Source organism: Octopus sinensis, linkage group LG4 (assembly GCF_006345805.1).
Source record: "Octopus sinensis linkage group LG4, ASM634580v1, whole genome shotgun sequence".
Lineage (NCBI taxonomy): Eukaryota > Metazoa > Mollusca > Cephalopoda > Octopoda > Octopodidae > Octopus > Octopus sinensis.
The window spans coordinates 124,899,569-124,924,547 of record NC_043000.1 but is presented as its reverse complement, the minus strand read 5'-3'; positions in this window follow the sequence as shown (position 1 = coordinate 124,924,547).

Here is a 24,979-nt window from a genome sequence, read left to right as displayed (position 1 = left end):
ACTAAAATAAGGCGGCGAGCTGGTAGAAAGGTTAGCACGCCGGGCGAAATGCTTAGCGGTATTTCGTCTGCCGTTACGTTCTGAGTTCAAATTCTGCCAAGTTCGACTTTGCCTTTCATCCTTTTGGGGTTGATAAATTAAGTACTAGTTACACACTGGGGTCGATGTAATCAACTTAACCTCTTTGTCTATCCTTGTGTGTCCTCTCTATGTTTAGCCCCTTGTGGGCAATAAAGAAATAAGAAATTAAAAGAAGCTTGTTGTATATATATATATATATTATATATATATATATATGCGTATGTGTGTGTGTTTATATATATATACACATACGTATGTGTGTTTGTGTGTGTGTTTTTGTGTCTGAGTTTGCCCTCCTCCACTGCCTGACAACCAGTGCTGGTGTGTTTATGTCCCCATAACATAATGGTTCAGCAAAAGAGACCAACAAAATATTACCAAGCTTCAAAAAGAATAAGTACTTGGGATGAATCATTTGCCTAAATATTCTTCAAAGGTGGTGCCCCAGCATGGCCACAGTCTAATTACTGACACAAGTGAAAGGCAAATGATAAAAGATTGAATTAAGTTCAAAAGTCTTGCTTAGCGCCCTCAACACCTTGATGGCGTTGTAGGATGTTGTTGTGATAAATGACATGTCTTAAACATATGTCTTAGACCTGGGGGAACCCATCTTTCTCTAATTTCCTCCAGAAGACAGGAAGACAGAAAGAAATATTGAGAGTAAGAAAAGAATCAGCCCCAGTATAAAACTGGTGTTTTATTTATCAACCATAAGAAGCATGGAAAAACAGATGTAAAGATGATGATGATGATGATGACGATGACAACGATGATGACAACAACAATGATGACGACAATGATGACGATGATGACGACGACGACGATGATGATGATGATGATGATGATGATGACAATGATGATGATGATGACGATGATGACGACGATGATGATGATGATTATGATGATGATAATGATGATGATGATGACAATGATGACGATGATAATGACGGCAACGATGATGATGATGATGATGATGATGTTGATGATGATGAGTATGGTAATGACAATGTTGATGACAATGATGATGATTATGACAATGATGGTGACCTTGATGATGATGATGATCTTAATTCACAAGACTTGAGTTAACTTGAGGCTATGGCAAAAGATGCTTGCCCCAGATTCTCCTGAAATCACTGCAACGAGACCAAACCTGGCTACCTGACGAAATTCTTAACCAATCTGCCATATCTGCATTCTTACACAAAACTGAATCGGTTTTTAGTTTTAGTACCGCCAAACTGTTGTGGTTTCTAAAGAGACTCAGAATAAGTTTAAAAGAAATCCAACAGCATCAATTGAAGAAATGGATTACAAAGAAAGATTCAAAGACTGCTACTCCCACTCTTTTCCTTAACATTCCTTTAACAATCTTTGTAATAATCAATTGTACACACAAAATAATTTACTTTCAATTGATAAATCTCAGTTTTTCTTCCTGTTTAATCTTTGAATGCTTCAATTATCTTAAAACATTTACTGAAAAAAAATTTTAATGAAATAATAATAAACTGAGAAACAATATCGAACTGTTACCTTTCATTATCTTTTCTTCTATTATTCCATTCTAGGAGTTGGAAGAGAGAGAAGAAGAGGGATAGAGATAGAGAGATGAGGACTATATATACACACACAAACACACCAGTGTGAGCACGGTAAATCTCATCCTATTGTTTTATAAAACAATGGTTTGTTCCACTTTGAAGAACAGCAATTTTCGGATACATTCTTTTATACAACCACCAACTGAGAACTTCAAAAGGTTATTATTATTATTACTACTACTACTACTACTACTACTACTACTACTACTACTACTACTACTACTACTATTACTACTACTACTACTACTACTATTATTATCATTATTACTATTATTATTATTATTATTATTATTATTATTATTAATATTATTATTATTATTATTATTATGTTATTATTATTATGGACAATAAAAAATATCCCACCTTTTACACAAGTTGTCATCATCTTAAATAACGGTAATAACAATGATGTCACTGATAATGGTAAAATGGATGACAACAATGAAAGAAAGGAAAGAGAAAGAAAGTGAAAGGACGAATACTAAAATAAATTGTTAGAGTGGTGCTTGGGGGCGAGGGGGGGTAAACAAAACGGAACTTATTTTGCCACCAAAATCAGCTTTTACTTAGTGTAAAAATACAAATATATAAATATTTCATTGTAAATATATGAATATTCTATGTGTAAAAATTCACTACAATGTCCAACTTCTCCACATCCTCCTCATCATCATCATCATCCTTCCTCCTCCCTTCCACTTCACCATTCTCCCCTCCATTTCATCCCTTTCCCCGCCACCTTTTCTCTCTTCACCACTTCTCTCCTCTTCATCCCCTTCTCTCCTCTTCATCATCATCCACCTACTTATCACTCGTAAACTTCATCACCATTACCATGACCATGAAAGTAATGATCCTGTTTATCGTGCTTGTTTTTCTCATATTTAATCATATTTAATTATATTTTACTGATTTGGTCATGTCTATATTATTAATTCATGAGCTATTTCATATTATTTGTTTTATTCAATTAAATGTATCAGAATTTTACACATCCTATCTTACCTTACTACACATCACAATAAGCTTAACTCTACCCAAGCTAATATTACACACATCCAAATACTTCTGGTTACTTAGCAAGCATTTATCATTACTGTCATATATATCAAACATTACAGCTGTCTATATTTCTCTCATAGCGTCGCCCAACTCAATTGAGATGTCAGATACAGACATATGCAATAAAATATATTCAGATCACTCCTATATAGCTTCAGGGAAAAGTCTGCTTCCATTGTCTAAGTTCCATTACCAATTAGGATCATGCTTCTGATACAAGGATACTGGTATAATTTACGGTTCTTTATCGCAGCAGATGGTTCTAGATTTCCTCCAGTAATATTTCAGTGTTAATTAGTCTGAAAAGGAAAGGAACCTGTAGGCTTTTTAGGACCGTCTATGCTGACAGATAAGGATAACTGGTTACAGTTCATCATCATCATTATCACTCTTCTACTCTTTTACTTGTTTCAGTCATTTGATTGTGGCCATGCTGGAGTGCTGCCTTTAGTCGAGCAAATCGACCCCAGGACTCATTCTTTGTAAGCCTAGTACTTATTCTATCGGTCTCTTTTGCTGAACCACTAAATTACGGGGACGTAAACACACCAGCATTGGTTGTCAAGTGATGTTGGGGTGACAAACATACACATACACACACACACATATATATATATGGCACGTAAAAAGCACCCACTACACTCACGGAGTGGTTGGCGTTAGGAAGGGCATCCAGCTGTAGAAACATTGCCAGATAAGACTGGAGCCTGGTGCAGCCTTCTGGCTTCCCAGATCCTCGGTCGAACCGTCCAACCCATGCCAGCATGGAAAACGGATGTTAAACGATGATGATGATGATGATGATGATGATATATATATATACATATATACAACTGGCTTCTTTCAGTTTCCGTCTACCAAAGGCTACAGTAGAAGACACTTGCCAGAGGTGCCATGCAGTGGGACTGAACCTGGAACCATGTGGTTTGAAAGCAAGCTATATATATATATACATATATATTAATTAGAATAAAGAGTAAAAATCATTAATGATTTTATCAGGAGGTCAGCATGAAAATAAAAAACTTATAGGTAAGTTTTACAAATATTTTATAAAAATTATAACAAGGGATTGGCTACAAGCCTCTCTAGATGCTGGGAAAATAGATACCAAAGTACACTATTACCACATTAAAATCTCTGAGAATAACACAACCCAGTGTGTTATTCTTGGAGATTTTAAGGTGGTAATAGTGTATTTTGGCATCTATTTTTCCAGCATGTGGAGAGGCTTGTAGCCAATCCCTTGTTATAATTATGTATATAATTATAAAATATTTATAATATTATGTTATTGTAAAATATTTATATATATATAGGTACGGGAATGGCTGTGTGGTAAGTAGCTTGCTTACCAGCCACATGGCTCCGGGTTCAGTCCTACTGCGTTGATTGATCTGGGGCTGTCATGGAATATACTTTTCCAATGGGCTGTGCAATGGAACTGAACCCAAAACCATGTGGTTGTAAAGCATGCTTCTTAACTACACAGCTATGCCTGCATCTATATATACATTACATGTGTATCTGTGTGTGTGTGTGTGTGTGTATGTGTGTGTGTGTGTGTGTGTGTGTGGTGTGTGTGCATGTGTGTGTATGCACACGTGCATGTGTAAGCGTGTGTATGTGTGTTATAGATTGATGGTTTGATCGTGGGCTGGGTGAATTGATACTAAAGGCTTCTCTTATTTATTGTGTATGAGATCTAACCACAAGGAATTGTATATGTGCATATGTGTGCATGTGTGCATAATTACACACAAGCATGTATGTGTGTGTGTGTAAACAAACATTTGGTATTTGTTCAGTTGAGATGGCTACACAAGGCAAGAGGTAGCCAAAATGTCTTTCAGTGTCTCATTCCATGTTTCCTAGGTCTGACTTCAAATTCTTCCAGGATTGATTTTGGATTTACTTTCAAGTTACAATGAGACTGTATGCTTTATATATATATATATATATATATATATATATATATATAGAACAGTCAAGTAATCAATGGTTTTGATTTATTCTTACTATTGACATCTTTTCTTAAGACCAATTCAATTCAAAAGAATCACTCTTTTCTAAGCTTCTCTTTCATGTTGGCATATTGGAATTGTGATCCTCTACTCCAAGAAACTCATACATTTCTTCAATATCAAATTCACTAATAATTCTACTGATTTCCAAGTCAAAGCTAGTTGTTCTTTTAATCTTCCAGTCTGTAATAAAGTCCTTAAATATATTTGGATACCAATCTCCATGGAAACATTGATACAGAATATACTCACCTCATGGAAATGTGACTTGAGATGATTGGGTAAGGATAAAGAATCCCTTGGGTCATGAATGACCATGGGATCGCACCTACAAATTCCTTACTAAGGCACAAGTCTGAGTAAGGTTGTTTATGGAAGACCAGCAGTCGCCCATGCATAACATCCTCTCCTCTCTGTGCCACTGATTTTATCCAAGGGAAAGGCAAAGGCCTTGATGAATTACCAGTTCTATCAACAGGCAGTAATCCTTTAATTGGTTTGCTTGACCCTAGACTGATCGTTGTTTGAAGAGGATCTTCTGCCCAGACTGTGTCATGTAGTTTCGCCAAATGAAGAACAAACATCAAATGAAAATCAATATGCCCAACTTCACATCTGCCATATTGCTTCCCATGACTTCACTGTGATCCTGGCTTGGGGATTTTTCTGTCATTGAGGTTAACTCCTCTAAGACAGTGAGTTGCTAGAATTGTTACCATCCTGGACAAAATGCTTAGCAGCATTTCTTTCAACTTTACATTCTAAGTTCAAATGCTGCAATAAATTCCAAAATAAAAAAAAACAGCCGGAACTTAGTTGCTAACCCAGTATATATATATATATATATATATATATATACACATACGACAGACCTCTTTCAGTTTCTGTATACCAGATCCACTCACAAGGCTTTGATCAGCCTGAAGCTATAGAAGAAAACACTTGCCCAAGGTGTCATGCAGTGGGACTGAACCTAGAACCATATGATTGGGAAGCAAACTTCTTACCACACAGCAATTCCTGCACCAGATGATTTATTTTTCTCATCACACCATAGATATTTTTGTTTAATATTTTACCATTCTCAAGAGTGGTCTTCTAATAAATTATTTTGTTGGAAAGAATTTTGACATGAAGACAATATGTAGAAATCAGAATATTTGGTCAGCATGTGTTCAGAGATTGCTGACAGCTTACACATGTATATGTTATGTCAAAAGTTTTCTTAATTAAAAAACATATGTAAAAGATATGTTCTGTCAATATGGAAAATGTATGTGAACAAAAACTATTCCAAGATCTATATTGGTTTAATATATGCTAACCTAGTGATATTATACAAGACTTTTCTAACCTAACCAACTAATAATAATGATGATGATGATGATACTTTTTTTTAAGATAATGATAATCAGCAATGTCTAGCATTGCTAAAAGTTCTGTTATGATTTTGTATACTTTGTTATTTATTTCATTCATTTATTTATTTATTTTTATTATTATTATCATTATTCAGTAGTTTTATTTTTATAGCGTGCTTTCACTTCACTACCGAGCGCAGCTCTGTGTGCCTTGGGTATGTGCTGTGATTTGTTGTGATGCTCTGATGGTTATTGTATGGAAAGTGTTCTGCGTAGGATGTGTGCAGTGCCTAGTAGTGCAATTTTCTGTATGTTATATGTGTTTGTAAGTCCTGGTGTTTTTGTTATGTATTTGTCTGAATATTTTTTTATCATGCCTACTGCACCTACTATGATAGGAATTGTTTCTGTTTTCAGATTCCACATTCTAGTTACCTCTATTTCCAGGTCTTTGTATTTTGAGAGTTTCTCCATTTCTTTTAGAGACACGTTGTCATCTGCCGGTATTGATACATCAATTAGAAAGCATTTTTTTTCTTCATGATCTCTGACAACTATATCTGGTCTGTTGGCCTTAATTTCTCTATCTGTGTGTATCGGCATAGTTTAGTGCAGTATTTACCATGAAGGGGCTTTTCTTGCCATCGTTTTATCATGGTTCGTTGCTGTTCTATTTTTAGTTTGGATTTCATTTGTTTTATAGCTTTTGTTGTTTCTTCATCATCTTCTTCTTCTTCTTCGTGTTTATTAGGTGGTATGATTTCTTGTTTGTATTTGTCAGCTTCCTTAAATACTGAGAACAGTTTTTTGTTTTGCTCGTGTTTTGCTGCTATCTGGATCAGTTTTCCTTCCTTCTGAAGTAGATATTTTTGCAGTCCTATGGTGGTTATTTTATAGTAGTTTTCCAGCTGTATAAGGCCTCTATACGTTGTATATATAGTCTTTCTATGTCAGATTTTGGGTGATGCATCCTAGATCCTGTCAGTATTTTTCTTGTTTTCCTATCTATTTTGGACAGTTCATTTTGTGTCCAGTTAAGGATATTGTAGCTGTAACTTATAACTGGGACAGCTAAAGTGTTGATACCTATTATCTTGTTTTCAGCATTGAGCTCTGTTTTTAGTATTGATCTAACTCGTCTATATTCTTTTTTTATTTTCTCTTTCATTTGTGTGTGTTGTGTCTTATCTAGTTCATGGATTCCTAAGTATTTGTAAGTTTGGCTTTGGTCTAATTCTTTTATTTCATTGGTTTTATCTAGTGTGATGTTGTTACTCTAAATTAGTTTTCCTCTTTTCATGGTTACTTTGGCGCATTTTTCTAATCCAAATTTCATATCTATTTCTTTGGTAAATCCATGAACTGTCTTTAATAGTGTTTCCAGCTGTTTGTCATTTGCAGCGTATAGTTTTAGGTCATCCATATATAAAAGGTGGCTGATCGTTTTGCCGTAAAATTTATATCCGCATCCAGTTCTATTTAGCATATCAGATAGAGGTGACAGTGCCAAGCAGAAAAGGAGTGGAGAGAGCGTTATTATTATTATTATTATTATTATTATTATTATTATTATTATTATTATTATTATTAATGATGATGATAGTAGTAGTGATAATAATAATAATAATAATAATAATAATAATAATAATAATAATAATGATGATGATGATGATGATGATGATGATGATGATGATGATAATAATAATAATGGGCTACAGCAAATATTCTGCTCAATACCACAGATTTGCTTGTCAGTTGTTTGACCTTAACCAGTTGAGCATGCCCCTTAGTGGCTGACAATATGTGCATCTCTGATCATGAGCAGAAGTAGTGGGGGAGCATCATAGTCATGTGTTGAAAGGATTTATTAGAGGTTTGGATAATTCACCTTTGGAAACATGGGTGGTTCGTTCAACATCCTTAATACTTATTCAGGGACCTTTTGAGCAGGATGGGCTACTCAACCAGAAAAAAATTCTAACTGGGCCCCACCTGCAAGGTCATGTGCTGTTTATCTTGATATAAGATCACCATGTCATGCACGCTTGGTTGTGATGCATGTGCCTGGTGTACCCTTATCAGATGAGTAGTAAAGATGGGTATATTGGGCTTCGTATATTTGTACCCCAGTGTTACTTTGTTGGCATGCACTGCTCTCTCACTTAATAATAATAATAATAATAATAATAATAATAATAATAATAATAATAATAATAATAAATGCCTAATAAGCAACATCGCAGTGCCAGGAAATAAACATATGAAAAAAAGAGAAGTTGATAAATATGGAGACCTGTGAATTGAGTGGCAGCTACAAGAGTCGAACATAAAGATTATCCCTTTTGTCATCAGATCATTGGGTTCAATACCACCCAATCTGTAAAAACATCTGAAAACGTTAGAGATACCCTACAATCTACAGGAGTTGGACAAAATAATGGAAACACCTTAAAATCTCAAATAAATTTATTTTAATATGGGGTAGGACTGCCTTTGGCAGTAATTACAGCTTTAATTCTATGAGGCATGGACTCATACAAAGTTTGAATTTTTTCCAAAGGAATTTTTGTCCATTCTTCAGCTAAAACAGTCTCTAGTTCTTGTAGTGATGACACTGGAGGACATCGACTCCTTACATGTTTTTCGAAAATGCTCCATAAACGTTCAATAATACTGAAATCTGGGGACTGTGGTGGCCAGATAAGATGTTCAACTTCATTAGAATGTTCCTTGTGCCATTCAATAACAACTCAGGCAAATCGTCCAACCCATGCCAGCATGGAAAATGGACATTAAACGATGATGATGATGATGATGATAATGATAAAGACTGTTCTATATGATCTCTCTTTTCCATTTTTTAGAATGGCAGAGCTTGAATTGAATGAGATTTAGTTGTTGTTTCTAGCTGGTTGACAATCCCTCACCAGTTTGTTCTGTATACTCAGTGTTTGTTTTACAATAGGTGAAAAGAGATTGTCTGGGTGAGGACAGCTTTTCTGTTTTGCTTGTTCTCTTTGAAAATGTTACAATTAATTCGCTTCTACTGAAATAAATTATAACAAAATGATAAATCACTTTGTTAATATGAAAGCAAGACAAAAGCAGCTGTTATTGTTGTTTTAATACATTATCAACATAGTTGCAGTTTGTTTTGATTTTACCTATGAAATAGAAAGTAATTAAATAACATATAAGTTTTTATTATGTATCGATTTCTTAAATACAATATAAATATATGTAATAAATTTTAAATTTTAAATTTCTTTGCTTGGCATTTATTTTTTAATTCTTTTATTCTTTTACTTGTTTCAGTCATTTGACTGCAGCCATGCTGGAGCACTGCCTTTAGCCGAACAAATCACCCTCAGGACTTATTCTTTGTAATCCCAGTACTTATTCTGTTGGACTCTTTTGGTGAACCGCTAAGGCTACAGAGATGTAAACACACTAATGTCTATATTTATGTGTGTGTGTCTGTGTGTGTGTGAGACAATGTGTGTGCATGTCTGTCTGTCTTTGTATGTGTGTTTGTCCCCCTTCGCTGCTTGACAACCAGTGTTGGTGTGTTTACGTCCCTGCAACTTAGCAGTTCAACAAAAGAGGCTGATAAAATAAGTACAAGGCTTAAAAAAAGAAGTAGTGGGATTGATTCATTCAGTTAAACTTCTTCAAGGTGGTGCCCCAGTATGGCCATCATCTAATGACAGAGACAAGTAAAAAGTAAAAAAAAGAAAATGAAGAAGGAAAAAAAGGAGTGGCTGTGTGGTGAGAAGCTTGCTTCTCAACCACATGGTTCCAGGTTCAGTCCCACTGCGTGGCACCTCGGGCAAGTATCTTCTACTATAGCCTCAGGCTGACCAAAGCCTTGTGAGTGGATCTGGTAGATGGAAACTGAAAGAAGCCCATTGTGTATGTATGTGTGTATATATATATATATGTGTGTGTATGTATGTATGTATATGTATAAGATTGTATGTCTGTGTTTCTCCCCCACCATCGCTTGACAACTGATGTTGGTGTGTTTACATCCCTGGAACTTAGAGGTTTGACAAAAGAGCTCAATAGAATGAGTATTAGGCTTACAAAGAATAAATTCTGGGGTCGATTTGTTGGACTAAAGGTGATGCTCCAGCATGGCCACAATCAAATGACTGAAACAAATAAAAGAATAAAAAAAAGGAAAGAATCTGTTTCCTATGCACCTTCTTCCTTGGTCTTCGACTTAAAATTCAATCTCCTAATCGCATCAAGTTTTATCAAGAAATTATTATTATAACTAACCATCAGTGTGCACCCCATATATATACATTTTATGTTTGAATCTAAATATAAGTCTGTTATGGATGTAATTGTCTTTGGTTAAAGGTTTCCCTGGTCGATGATGACCTGGAGCTAAGCAGTAGCATCAACAACAACAACAATCCTGGAAATTCTTTATGCTATTGTGCAATGTTCTAATAAGTGTGTGACAGCCTTTTCAGACATATGTAAATGATTGGCTTGTCAAACAATTCATTCAGTGTTATGATAATTATCTTGTGCTAGGGATTACAAAGAACCTTTTCATTTCATCTTGCCTTTCAAACAATTTCTATCCAGCCATTCTCTGAACTTCATCACAGTTCTAACAAAATACTTCCTGTTCTTTATGATTTTGGTTTGTTTTCTTTTATCTGTACTGTTTTCTTCCAGTTTCTTCTATTCTCATCTCTTTTCTTCCAATTTTTTCTTTTATCATCTGTTTTCTTTCAACTTTTTTTCTTTTCTCATCTATTTTCTTCCAATTTTTTCTATTCTCATCTATTCTCATCTTATTTCTTCTACTCTCATCTCATTTCTTCCAATTGCTTCTTTTCTCTATTTTCTTTAATTTTCTTCTAGTCTCATCTATTTTTTTCATTCCTATTTTCTTCTATCCTCTTTGATGACAATGTAACAGATTTTTCTTTGGCCATTGCTATTAGATTTGTAATATGTATATATTTTTTTAAATCATCAACATCATCCTTCATTATAACAAAAATAAGTTGGTCAAAATCACAGGGCCAAGTATTCTTCTATTAACTGTCAAAAGGAAGAATAACAATATATTATAATTTTCAGGAACTTAAGGTTTTCTGGCTATAATTTCTATAGAAAACCTGTCAAGATAACTTTAATAAGTGATGTAATAGCATTGTTAATACAATAGAACACAATATAAACTTATAAAACTGTTTAATATACGTTGGAGTCATGGCACTCCGTTAGTTACGATGACACATTATTGCAGTGTTTCTCAATCTTTTTACCCTTGCCTAACCTTTAAAATAAATTACGTCTCAAGGAATACCTGCATAAAAAAAAAAATTATATACTATATCTTCCTCATATTTTCTTCATCGTAGTTCACATGCACTCCACAGACATGTGTACCCTTGATGTAGTTCTTGGGGAGATTCAGCGTGACACAGAGTGTGACAAGGCTGGCTCTTTGAAATACAGGAAGAAATACAGAAACAGGAAGAAATAGTGAGAGAAAGTTGTGGTGAAAGCGTACAGCAGGGTTTACCACCACCCGCTGCTGGAGCCTCATGGATATTTAGGTGTTTTCGTTCAATAAACATTCACAATGCCCGGTCTTGGAAGCAAAACTGTGATCCTATGACTGTGAGTCCGCTGCCCTAACCATGGGGCCATTGTGCCTCCATACTTTGTAGTATATTATGATGATTGTATAACGAAATACAATATCCTTTTATGTCATTAATTTTCAGAAACTGTTGCACTATTATTCTGTCTATGGACTATTTTCTTCTTGCTTGAATTTTGTTCTTGAATTTTGAGTTGTGGCCATGCTAAGGTACCACCTTGAAACGTTTTAGCTGAGCAAATTAAACCTTGTACTTATTTTCTAAAAGTCTGCAACCTATTCTATTGGTCACCATTTTTGAACTGCAAAGTTATGGAGACATAAAGAAGCCAACACCTTCAAGTGGTGTTGGGGCACAAACACAAACAGAAAAACATGTACATACACACACTCACACACACATATATGATGGACTTCTTTCAGGTTCTGTCGACTAAAATCCACTCACAAGAATTTTTTTTAGTCGGCCCATGGATATTGTAGAAGACGCTTGCCCAAGGTGCTCCATAGAGGGACTGAACCCAAAACTATATGGCTGGGAAATAAACTACTTAACCACACAGCTATAAGAATAAATGGCTGTCTTTTTCATACAAAATTCTGTTGGAATCTAAAAGTGTATTTGATAGAATTAACCCAAGTATTTTGTTGTTGTTGTTCCTTCTCAAGCCACGCCTGGCTCATAAGGGCTGTTTTCTCAGTTTTATTGGTGTATAGGTTCCCCACTTAAATGGGACACCAGTCCGTCACAGGTGAGCTGCTAGATGCTGGAGGAAAGAATGAGAGAAAGTTATGGTGAAAGAGTAGCAGAAGTTCACCATTACCCTTCTGCTGGAACCACGTAAGTTTAGGTGTTTCACTCATAAACACACACATCGCCCGGGCCAATATTCGAACCCGTCATCCCTCGACTGCGAGTTCGCTGCTCTAACCACTAGGTCGTGTGTCTCCACAATCCAAGTATTTTACAAGTGTTTATTTCATCAACCCTTAAAAGTTCACTTGACTTGACTTGAGACAGCATTCACCCGGGGTGGGTTGAGCTGGCTTCATTCATCCTCAATGCTGCATCTCTCACAAATGCTGACCAGGCCTGGCAAATTGAGGCTAACGATTGCATGATCTCCAACCACTCCCTATTCCATGGGGGCCTCGGTTGGGTTCCAGATCAGCCTTGACTGTCATCAGCCAGGTTTTTCATTGTCCACCACATCATTTTCGCCAACCCTGAAGGGGAGCTGGGGCAATTGCTTCATAGATGAATTCTCCTGGTTGACGACGGAGGGCATGACTCAGCCAACGCAGACGTCTCATTAGGATGACTTGTTGGAGGGAGGTGATTTTGCACTGGTGTCACACCGAATTGTTAAAAGTTAAAAAAATACAAGGTTGATTGGATTTGAAATCAGAAACTTTAGGTATCAAACTATTGTCTGCATTATTGCATGTTTATGCAGTAATTTATTATTACAGATTTAGCACTCACAGTAATGACAATGTTTTACTGAAGAGATTAATAAAACTGAAATATGTCTGATGTTGTCACACCACACTACTTGCATTTTTTCCCTTTTAGTTGCTGGTGAGATGTGCAAAAACTGCACATGATGACAACACTTAATTCTAATTGAAATTTCAAATTAAGTTTTCTTCTCTAGAAGGAGTTACTATTTATATTTTCAATACTGTCATTTTCTTTCCTGACTTTTTGGGGGAAACGTTTGGCTGCTATTTCTAGCAAGTTGATAGACCACATGTAGACTTCTTCTGTAATTAATCAAACATGATTTTGGTGGATGTTTTTAAGAGATGTTTGGCTGCTATTTCTAGCTTGTCGATAAACCACATGCAGACATCTTTATTTCATCAGTCATGGTTTTGCTGGATGTTTTTAAGAGATGTTTGGTTGCTATTTCTAGCTTGATGATAGACCACATGCAGACTTCTTCCTTATTTCATCATTGTCATAATTTTGCTGAATGTTTTTGGGAGACGTTTGGTTGTTATTTCTAGCTTGCTAAAAAAACCACATGCAGACATCTATCTTAGATCATCATTGTCAGGATTTTGTTGGTCATTTTTGAGAAATGTTTGGTTGCTATTCTAACTTTCTGATAAACCACATGCAGACATCTTCCTTAATTCCCCATTGTCATGATTTTGGTGGATATTTTTGAGAGATATTTGGTTGCTATTTCTAGCTTGCTGATAAACCACATGCAGACATCTTCCTTATTACATCATTGTCATGATTTTGCTGGAAATTTTTGAGAGATATTTGGTTGCTATTTCTAGCCGACTGCCTGACTACTTCAGAATTTCTTATTTCATCATCACCATCATTATTATTGTTGAGATTTTCAATGCTGTCATTGTTTCTCTTAACATTACCTCTAGAAACAGTATTCTTCTCGTTATGATGTTCTTGTAGTGATTATTGTTCTTATTATTATCATTGCCAATCTGCTTCTGTTGGTAGAGTTCTTTATTTTATTATTATTAATGGAGTTATTTCTGTTAAAATCACTGCCATTGTTGTTGTTGTTGTTGTTGTTGTTGTTCTTCTTCTTCTTCTTCTTCTTCTTCTTCTTCTTCTTCTTCTTCTTCTCCTTCTCCTTCTCTTCCTTCTTCTCATTCTTCTTCTTCTTCTTCTTCTCCTTCTCTTTGTTGTCCTTCTCCTCCTCCTCCTCCTCCTCCTCCTTCTTTTCCTTCTTCTTCTTCTCCATCTCCTCCTCTTCCTCCTCCTCCTCCTCCTTCTCCTCCTTCTTCTTCTTCTTCTTCTTCTTCTTCTTCTTCTCCTTCTTGCTGTTGTTGTTGTTGCTCTCCTTGACATTAAATTGCAAATTGTCATTCCAAATATCTAACTTTCCCATACATACACTTGCTAAACCTAATGGTATGAATATTACCACAAGCCTTTCCGCTAATATAATGGTTGTCGCCTCCAACCATCATCACGCATCTCTCCGTTATATTCTGCGTGATTTACCAATGTTGAAGCTACCATTTCTTAATTGACTGCCATCAATAATAAAAAAAAAACAAACATTCAATTCCCCTCTCTAGAAAGCAGTTACTTTCCTTACCTCCTACAATGCCTCAGTCTCAAAAAAATATATACAAGCTAATAAGGAGGCATCTGTGCAGTATGTTGTTTTCTTAGAAGTAACAACTAAGTTTTCTTCAAGTCACAGTTTACTGTCTTAAAATATAAGGAAACATTGAATACTGTAGTCCAAAATACACACTCACCGTTATTGTCATTGGCATCGTCTTCATCGTCATCATCATTTTACTGTCTACTTTTCCATGTACCATAAATCCTCGAGTATAGTCCGCCCTTGAATATAATACGCAGGGGATTTTTAGAGGGTTGTACTTCTGAAAAACCTAAACCTTGTGTATAATACACACTCCTTCTCTAACTTGAGTCATGTGTAATTAAGCCAGCAGCACCTAGTCGAACAAACACTTCTGCATATGCGTAATACAATAATGATGATGTTCTTAACTGTTATATGGGAATGTAAATATGTTTGCAAATTGTTTTTGTTACATGTTATTCTGTGTTCTGAATACTTTTATTTTAATTAATGTTGCTTACTGCAAGTTATGGATGATTCTTTTATGACTTCATTGCTTTCAGGTTTAGCTTGACATTGCTTGAAAAATATTTTTCATTTTTAACCTCGTATATAGTACGCACTAGGGAGTTTGACCATTAAATTTTGGGGAAAAAATGCGGATTATACTCGAGGATTTACAGTATGCATGGATCAGATGAGACTACACTGAGGCAGAGTTTTCTATAGCTGGATGCTTTTCCTGGTTCCAACCCTCATCTATTTCAAAGCAAGGTAATAAATCCCACCATTTGTCAAAACCTGAACAGCCTGGATGTGTTTCCACAGCAGACTGAAAACAACCAGCACTATTTGCATGACTGGAGAGGTTTCTATCTACAAATAGAGCAGAACAAGCCAGGAAGCCTAGACATGTTTTTGTGGAAGACTACAAACCAACAACAGTTTATATAAATGGTGAGGCTTTTTGTTTACAGTCTACATACACACATGCGAAAACTAGAGAAAATAAAAACTCACTCACATATGCACACATACACACACACACACATGCATATAAACACATGTGAGGTTGTCAGAGCAACAAGCTGGCCTCCATGCTGATGGCATGTTAAAAACACAATTCGAGCATGATCATTACCTGCATTGTCTCACTAGCACTTGTGCTGGTGGCACGTGAAAAAACATTCAAGCAAGGACGTTGCCAATGCCACTAGACTGGCTCCTGTGCAGGTGGCACATAAAAAAACCACCATTTGAGCGTGGCCATTGCCAGTACCACCTGACTGGCCCTCGTGCTTGTGGCATGTAAAAGCACCCACTACACTCTTGGAGTGGTAGGCGTTAGGAAGGGCATCCAGCTGTAGAAACTCTGCCAGATCAGATTGGAGCCTGGTGCAGCCATCTGGTTTGCCAGACCTCAGTCAAATCGTCCAACCCATGCTAGCATGGAAAGCGGATTTTAAACGATGATGATGATGATGATGTGTGCACACACACACATTTTCTCTTTTGTTTTTAATTATTTGAATTCTTCCTCTGAGGAAGGAGCTGGTTTCCTAACAAAGGTATAAGGCCCCATCATTGGAATGTAGATAACGAAAACAATGTCATATTCTAAACCTGAAAAAAGTCTTGCATATTTTTACTGTTCCACTTACGGATTATATATATGTATATGCAGGGCCAGGCTTAGGAAGTGTGGGGCCCAATTGGGAACAATTTTGGTTGGCCAGGTTCCTAGTCAACTTGCACTAAGGTTTGTAAAATCATAAATATAAAAGTCATAAAAATGTAAAAATCCAGCCATTGAAACTATGCAACCATGCAGTGCCACGTAAAAGCACTCAGTCTATATTGTAAAGTGAAGACATTAGAAGGACATCCAGCCATTAAAACCATGTCACCATGCAGTGCCACCTAAAAACAATCAGTCCACGCTATAAAGTGGAGACGTTAGGAAGAGCATCCAGCCACAAAAAACATGCCAAACCAGACAGGTGCCAGATGTAGCCCCTGGCTTGTTGGCCCCTGTCAAACGCTAAATGATGATGATGATAATGACAATATGCATATATATACATACACATATTATGTATATATTTATATGTGTGTGTGTATGTATATCATCATCATCATCATCATCATCGTTTAACGTCCGTTCTCCATGATAGCATGGGTTGGACGGTTCGACCGGGGATCTGGGAAGCCAGAAGGTTGCACCAGGCTCCAGTCTTATCTGGCAATGTTTCTACAGCTGGATGCTCTTCCTAACGCCAACCACTCCGTGAGTGTAGTGGGTGCTTTTTACGTGCCACCTGCACAGGTGCCAGGCGAGGCTGGCAACAGCCATGGTCGGATTGGTGTATTTTATGTGCCACTGGCACAGAAGCCAGTTGAGGCGGCGCTGGCATCGGCCACGAGTCAGATAGTGCTTTTTACGTACCACCAGACCAGGGATCCTGGCTGGTTCAATTCGATTTCGATTTCGCTTGCCCCAACATGTCTTCGCAAGCAAAGGGGGTTGGCATGGGTATGTGTGTGTATACATGTATATATATGTACATATATGTGTGTGTGTATGTGTGTGTAGTAACTTTCTGAAACATGGATAATTTGTTAATAAAATTTTCTACATAAATATGGTGTAGATTACAATTATATCGGAATTTGTCATGTAAAGCATCTTTCTCTCTCTTTTAAATGAACTCAAAGGCAACCAGTCTTCAACATGGTTGTTTAGTATGCTAGAAATAGCAGTTATTAGGCATAAAAGAACAGTCACTATTCTGATCTCCTAATATACCGCAAAGGGGAAAAAAGTCCTTTGCAGTATACTAGGAGCCGAGATTAATTGATAGCACACACAAAGAAAAAAAACGAGGAAAAAAATAACTCCAAAGTGAGGGGGGATTCCGACGCCCCTCCCCAACACCTGGATTTCAGGGGAAAAAGTCATTTGCTGTATATTAGGAGATTAGATTGATAGCGAAAGAAAAAAGAAAAACAATGAAAAAACATTTCTCACTGAAATCGAATTGAGTGTTGTTCAACTGTAAATTTAAACTAAATCTAAACTACACGTTTTAAAAATATTCTAGCAAAAATCAGTAAGAAATTTAACAGGAACCCCTGTATTTGTTGCATGTTGTTACACTAAAGGTGATATACATAAAATGTAAATTAATAATAGTTATCAATTAGAATTTTTCAACTCCTCATTCAATTGACAATAAACTTTACTTGTAAAGACTTATTGAGGCAAGTGAAGTCATAATCAAAATCACTGACATGGCTGATGACAGTACTACCTGATTGGCACTCATGCCAGGGGAATGTTAGACACTCCCGAACATCACTAAAAATACAATGAATTTCTTCAAATCCAGCGGCTGATCCAAGCAATTTTGGATGAATGGGTTTATCTTTTGGTATCTTGTAGATTTTTTTAAAAGACATCAGGGAGAGTAGCTTTATGAAATGCTGCAGTATAGAACATGGCCTTCTTAACAGTTTGATCCAATTCCACATGACTTGAGATTTTGTGGGCACATAGGACATGCCCACCTCTTCAGCTACTTGGAGCAGAGTAGGAGTTTTAAGAGAAATTCAAGATGGCTTCAGATGTTTAAGCCTCTATTGGTCAACTCAGGCTATGTGGTATTAATGCTAGCAAAGTTACACCAGCTATTTTCTTTATTTTCAGGCCCAAATGTTAAGATAAGATGTTAGTAGCGTATTGGTGCTACTTTTGAGACAGGATGTGACACAGTATATTCAGTGATATTAGTTTTCTGTATTGGCTATCACCAGTGCTGGTTTAACCATAAAGCAAAATAAGTGGATGTCTAGAGCATCAAGGGAAGGAGTGGCACCACAGAAATCATAAATGATTTACAGTAGAAAAAAATCCCTTTAAACTTACTAAAATAATATTTGAAGTGGTTTACATGATTGGGAAATATAATTTTGAAGTGTTCATGGTGGTATGGTGAGGATCTGATCAAAGACTTTGCAATTAAAAAATTGGAGAAAGATTTTAAATATAAATAAAGTGAAAGCATACAAAAATAAACATTATTTTCCATCTTACTGTTAGTTTTATTTTATGGATTTTTCATTGTTTATATTTTGAATTATATATATATGGATACACCAAAATCTTTTAAGTGCTTAGGGCCTCTATGAGCCTTAATACAACCCTTAATACTGCGCAGATGTAGTTGGATGTTAGCACAAGTCAGTATCTTAGTCATCATTTAGTGGAGTATAAATACATTAGTGACAGCAGTCCTTATGAGGGAGTGACCAAATTTAGTAGTGGTGGGCTAAAATTGAGGTTGCATGACCAACATAGGTGGGCTATAGTGTATATGAATGGCAAGGATTAAATATTTTGCCTTTGCATGGGGCAGCTCTGTTTACAGTGATATATCTGGTTTGCCAGCTGTCAAAGGCTTGAAGTTTATTCCCAGGGTGTACCTTTGGTGGTAATAATAAGATAGTGCATTCTTCTTATTGTTACTATCCGAGGTATGTCCTGGTAATGAACATCAAGCCTCTGTACTTAAAGCAGACTGAGATATACATGTACATAGTAGTAACACACCAGGTTAAGACACAGTACCAAATTTAGGTTTAACATGAGCTTTTTAGAGGGTCAGTAATTGAAGCTTTCCTTTCAATGCTGGCTGGACTAGGATGTGTGAGTATCTAGCACCAGTACTGTACCAGATGGGTCATACACGAGCTTTTCAGAGGATCAGTAACTAAGGAGAGCTGAAGAATTTTCTGGCATGAATGAGGAAGTTATGTTATGTGACTTTACCATGGGATATCATCCAAGATGATAGTGAGGGATAGCATCTAAAGCAATTAGTTGTGGTGATGGTGAAGATCCTCTCTCAGAAGAAAACTTTTCCTATAGAACAAACTGGATCCCATGCCATAAAAAAAAACGGAAATTAACATTCAAAGAGATGGAAAATTTTTGTCAGCTTGACAAAATCGATCCTAGAAAGGGGATTTGCCAACAATTACCCTAAAATTCTACAAAATTTCTGTAGAAATATTAAATTTAGGTGCATTATTTATTCGGAAATTGTATGTTAATGTGAGATATAGAAAAAAGTTAAATAACAAAAGATATATATATATATGTGTGTGTGTGTGTGTGTGTATCAATTGACTTCAAGATTAAGGAGTAATCCCTTACACTGATATATATATATATACATATATATATAATATGTATATACTTTTATCATCATCATCTATATATATATGCATATATATATCTCAATACAAACATATATTTATATATATATATATATATATGTATGCATATGTATGCATGTGTATCTGTGTGTGTGTGTGTGTGTGTGTGTGTGTGTGTGTGTGTGTGTGTGTGTGCGTGCATAGCTATAAATGAGATGCTCGAACATTACAAAGCCCTATTCATAAAATATCTTTGAAGCAGTTAATCAACCAAATTACAACAAATTAGATCTGGGAAGAGAGTAAACAAATCAATACAAAATTAAACAAAATATATCCATTATTGCATGCACAAACTACACGCATATATATGGGGTGGTATAAATGTGTTTGCATGTGAGTGTATGTAGATGAATAAATAGATAAATAGATACATACATATGGAGGTAGAGAGAGAGAAGAGAGGGAGAGAGAGCAAGAAAGAGGCAGAGAGAGAGAGAGTCATAGCCATATATATATATATATGGCAGAATAATCTTTATGAGTTCAGAATGAATCTGCACTACTCAGTGCGTGCTCATGTTGAAAATGTTTGCAATGGTTAATGTGGGTGTCTGTATGTATGTATGTATGTACATATGTATGTATGTACATATGTATGTATGTACATATATATGTATGTATGTATGTATGATGTATGTATGTATGTATGTATGTATGTATGTATGCATGCATGCATGCATGCATGCATGCCTGAATGTATGTATGTATGTATGTATGTATGTATGTATGTATGTATGTATGCATGCATGCATGCATGCATGCATGCATGCATGCATGTATGTATGTATGCATGTATGTATGTATGTCATTATTCGGTTCAATTCAAGATTTCTTGCCAATAGAGAAAGAACCAGTTTCTAACCTAGATCCAAGGCTCCTTCATTGGAGTTTCAACATCAACAACATGGTATTTTTGTATGTATGTATGTATGTATGTATGTAACAAGGCTGGCCTCTTTGAAATACAGGTACAACAGAAACAGGAAGAAAGAGTGAGAGAAAGTTGTGGTGAAAGAGTACAGCAGGGTTCGCCACCCCACCCACACCAGCTGGAGCCTCATGGAGCTTCAAGTATTTTCACTCAATAAACACTCACAATGCCCAGTCTGGGAATCGAAACCACGATCCTACAACTGCGAGTCCTCTGCCCTAACCACTGGACCATTGCACCTCCACACAACTCGGAAATACAGGCTGGTGACAGAAACAAATAGAATAAACAACTATATGAAGAATGTCACTCATTCCATGCAAAGTCAATAAGCTGGGAAAAGACCAAAAGAGCTGCCGCCAAGGGAGAAGAAGTAGAATTAGCTGTTCCTCAATTTGTTTGTCATGAGTGTGGTTGAATATGCTTTTGAAATGCAAGACTCTAAAGCCATCTCAGGAGTCACAACCCACCAACAGATTATGTTCAGTTCATTATTGCAGACCTGCTTACCTGAGATGTATGAAAAAAAAAGTCTTCAAGAGCTGCTCTGGACTCGCAACATATTTGAAAATCTATAATGATCGTCCACCTGAGATGCCTAACAGTCCGGTTGAAAACATGGATTTGGTTTGCAGTCAGTAAGTCTCTTATTTGGCTTTTCAGTTTTATCTGAGTTTCTATGGTTAGATCTTCTTCCTAACACCAACTATTTTACAGGAAACGCTTTAGTCTTGCTGACAGTTTGGCAATTGTTATGGTGCTAGGGCCATGGAAAATGAACCCACTACACTCCGCAAATTAGTCGGTGTTAGGAAGGGCACTCATCCACAGAAACCGTGCCTAAACTGAAGCAATGGAGCAAGACATGACTCTCTGACCTGCTGGATCTTGCCAAGCATAGAAACAAACTTAAAATTGTTATGATAACAACGATGATGATGGTGGTGGTGGTGGTGGTGATGACGACGATGATGATGATGGTGGTGGTGGTGGTGGTGGTGTGGTGGTGGTGATGACGACGACGATGATGATGATGATGATGATGATGACGACGACGACAATGATGATGATGATGACGACGACGACAACAATGATGATGATGGTGATGATGATGATGATGATGATGATGGTGGTGGTGGTGGTGGTGGTGGTGGTGGTGATAGTGATGATGATGATGACAACAACGACGACGATGGTGATGATGATGATGATGATATATGAGAGAGAGAGAGAGAGAGAGACATATATTCATATGTATGAATATATACAGCAGGAAAACCAGCCTATCCCATTGTTGCCACAAGAGATATGGCCTGTTAATGAACTTCAAGTTATTGGCTGCTTATAAATCAGAAACACCACCTTAGGCATAGCTAGCCGATACACAATTGCTGGGTATATAATCTCTGTTGCTCATACAGAGAACATGCAGCATACCATCACCTGGCAGTCATGCTTGTTGTGCCAACTCCTATGTACCTGACACCAAAAAACTGGTTGCATTTTTATATATAATAATAAAATATTACTGTTGCTGAAATGTCGCATCCTACAGAATTTTGACTGACATCAATATTCTGTCTGCTCTATCACATGCGGTAATCAATGAAAGAATTAATGCTGCTAGATGTTCAAGGCACCAGCATGACCTGAGCTGACCAGCAATCACCTAAGTGCTCTCATCGAGAAGCCATTTCAAATTTCTTTTAAATTCTCTCCACTCCAACTCCAAACATTTGATGACGGGGATATTTTCTATGCCTACAAAACTTTAAATAATGTGGAGCAGAATTAATCTGTTATTAAATCCATGTGTATATGTTTGCATGCATATGTATGTGTGTGTGTGTGTGTGTGCATATGTATATGTGTGTATGTGTGAACAAGCAAATCAATAGGTGGATTGGCAGCATGAGACAGACAATCAGCCAAAATATTGAAAATTTACATATTTTCACCAACACTGCTCTTGTGATATTATCAAAAACACTTCACTCTCAAGATTAATTGATTAACAAAAGTGCTATAAAAACTAAGAATCATCAGCTTCAAAACTTTTATATAAATGATAATATGAGATGTTATACTCTTCTGTTTCAGACAGAAAATAGAAACTGGCCTACTGATGAGACATGACCAGTGTATCTATCAATTGGTAAGAAATCTTTTTACCAATTACATGACAGATTACCTGTCAATCCATCCCTCAAATTAGGTTCTATAAATATTTCATCTGCTATTTTAACCATGCTATTTTTCTCCTGAAGATAATTTATCAGTCGCTTACAGCCAGTAGAATAGACAAGCAATAGATGTACTTCAGTTTGATCAGTAAGCTCATGTCTTCATGTGATGCTTATTATTATGTCTAATGCAGCCTCCTCGGCTTGCCAGTCCCCAGTCAAAACCATCCAACCAATGCCAGCATGGAAAATGGACGTTAAACGATGACGATGATGATGATGATGACCTTAAGGTAGCAGCTAGCAGAATTGTTACCATACCAGGAAAAATACTTGGTTGTATTTTGTCTGACTTTACATTCTGGGTTCAAATTTCACTGAGATCAGCTTTGTGGACCCCCAAGAGTCATATGGACCTCCAAGAGTCATATGGAATTTCAAGAGTCATATGGACCTCCAAAAGCCATTTGGACTCCCTAGAGTCATATGGACCCTGGTCGAGAACCACTGCTTTAGATGGTTTGTGTTCATGAACTGGTGAATCACATGTGTTGCAAACATCATTTAAAGTGAGGAGGAGGTATTCTCTGATGATGAACAAACAACATCAATCAGATATTCCCGTTTCAATCTACCTAAACGTACAAAGAATGAACAGATACATCATTGTATGAATTCTTGCTGTTCTTATACACCCATGAATAGAAAAGAATGTTTATTAAAATAAGAGGTGGGGAGTATACTCTGCCATCCCAAATTATTCAAAGATTTTGTGTAGCAAGTTACACACTATGCATCACTCCAATAATTATATATATATATAGGAGCAGGAGTGGCTGTGTGGTAAGTAGCTTGCTTACCAACCATATGTTTCTGGGTTCAGTCCCACTGTATGACACCTTGGGCAGGTGTCTTCTACTATAGCCTTGGGCCGACGAAAGCTTTGTAAATGGGTTTGGTAGATGGAAACTGAAAGAATCCCGTTGTATATATATATGTGTGCGTGTGTGTGTGTGTGTGTGTGAGTGTGTGTGTGTGTTTGTGTGTTTGTGTTTGTCCCCCCACCATTGCTTGACAATCAATGTGGATTTGTTTACGTCCTCATAACTTAGTGGTTTGGCAAAAGAGACCAATAGAATAAGTACTAGGCTGCAGTCAAGATGACTAAAACAAATAAGAGTATATAAAAGAAGATATATATATATATATACACACACATTCAGAATAACATCAATAGTTTTCACTGTACCATAAATGAATAATATTCAACAAAAATTAATTAATAAGAAGGACACCGAATATCGTTTTGTTGCTGTAATATACTACCAAAGTTTGCAAGTGAATATTGTACCTTGCTTTTGGTGTTAGCAGTGCAATATTCTCATTTTTAAGTGATTGACTACTGATTTTCTACAGAATTCAGAGGCACCACTGTAAGTCATAATATCATAACTTTGAATTCTATAGAAAATATATGGTTTATTGCTTAAAAAAGATCCAATATATGTAAAGATTACATTTCTTTCATTGTTTGACCTGCAAATTCCCTGCTTGGATTCTAAGCACAAATTTGTTTAAAATCAAGGCTACAAAAATATTTTTTTATATAGTATGATATCCATTTCTTCATATGTTTCATTATATATTATAAATATTCCTCATACAGTAATTGTCACATTTGAAAAACCAGATGATTTATTCTAGGGATTGTCTGGTATTAAGCCATCTAACT